We start from the raw sequence: 1,891 nt of genomic DNA on the forward strand, positions 1-1,891 counted from the left end.
CCACATGACCGTGGTCCTTCTCTTCTATGGGGCTGCCGTCTACACCTACGTGCTCCCCAGCTCCTACCACAGCCCCGAGAAGGACGTGGTGGTGTCTGTGTTTTGCACCATGCGCACTCCTGCGCTGAAGCCCTTAATCTACAGCCTCAGGACCAAGGATGTCACGGAAGCTCTGCAGAAACTGTGCAGGGCGAGACCTGCCTTTGCAGGCGTGGTAAGATGGGCCACTCTAGAACCCTTTATTGAGGGTACTTATTCATTATTGAATAAGTTTATTCATTTACAAAACATATTGTTTGTAAAAATGTAAATGTTATCATTTATTTATTTTCTCTGTCATTCTACTATGAACTTATTAATGTATGCAAAGAGAAAATATAACTCACTTGTTTATATTTTTGCATTGAGTCACTGCAAAAATGCCTAGTACAAGAGAGATATAAGAACAAATACCTGTGAACTCATCATTGTTTTTGAGATCAAAGTAAGCTTTTAATCTACTTTTTATCTTAAGCTAATTTCTATTGGTATATATGATATTCATAGTAACCACATTCATCTTAGAGACTGTGTATCTGTAAATTAAATATCTTAATTCTTTTCAATTTTTCCACTCTCCAGTTACACAGCTTTGATTCCACTGTTTTCCCTTGTCCATTTTTACATCACTATTTTCTTCTTTCCCTTCTGCCCCCTTCCTTGTTTCCATTCTTATCTGAGCACTTCTCCCTACCTCCCAATATCCAGCTTCCCTTGCCCTCCTTACTTATCCTGTGGGTTTCTCACACAGAGAGATAAGTTGATATTTAAACATGTGTGTCTGATTTTTCCAGTTAAAATTATATTCTAACAGTGCACCCATTTACCTAAAAATGATCTAAGTTTATGTCTCTATAAGTAGAGTAGCACTCCAAAAACCTAAAACTAAAGTTTCCATTTGATCCAGCTATTCCTTTTCTTGGTATCTTTCCAGAACAGTTAAAAGCCTCAGTGCTGGGCAGGTGGCTTGGTGTCTAAGGACCTGCCTGGTAAGCACAAGGACCGGGATGTGATCCCCGGTACCACATGCTGTGCAAGCCTGGAACCTTCTAGATATAAAAACTAGTTTCTTTATGCAGTCATCTGCTGATGAGCATCTGGGTTGTTTCCAAAATTTAGCTGTTACAGATTGTGCTGCTGTAAACATAGGTGTCCATATATCAGTGGTATAATGGTTTGTCTTTAAAAAAATCTTTCATTTATTTAATTATTTGGTACAGAGTCTGGCCCTTAATAATAGCCATTCCTTCTGGAGAGAATGGAATCTCAGAGTTGTTTTAGTGTGCATTTTACACATACTCAATAATGGTGAATATTCTTTCATACATTGTCTGCTGTGTTTATTACATCATTTGAGAAGTGTGTATTAATTTCAGAAGCCCTCTTTGGACTGAGTCTTTAAGCAATACAAATGCCCATCAATTGAAGAATAGATAAGGAATATGTGGCATTTTTATGCAATGAAGTATTTTTCAGCTATTAAAAATGATAAATTTAAGGATTTTATTAGTAAATGGATGCAAGCAGAGACCATAAAATAAATCAAACCCACATGGGCAAATATCATGTTATCTCCTTAGGGTGAACCTGTGAAAAAGAAAATAAAATCTGCAGGGCACAGTAGGTACTGGCAAAAGGGAATGAACCTGTTCAAAAGGAAGGAAGTACTAGTTGAGAAGAAGCACAGGAGAGGGAGCGGGAAAAAAAAAGGTGTATCTATGTATGTAAGCAGGATGGTTTGGACAACTGTTCTGTGGATTTATCCTGCCCTATGGAATGCACCTGTTAATCCTTAAATTGTTTTGGCTTTTCTTTTTCAATTATTTTTCCTTTTTACTCCTCTTACTTCCAT

This window comes from Octodon degus, unplaced genomic scaffold (assembly GCF_000260255.1).
Source record: "Octodon degus isolate 3935 unplaced genomic scaffold, OctDeg1.0 scaffold00380, whole genome shotgun sequence".
NCBI lineage: Eukaryota > Metazoa > Chordata > Mammalia > Rodentia > Octodontidae > Octodon > Octodon degus.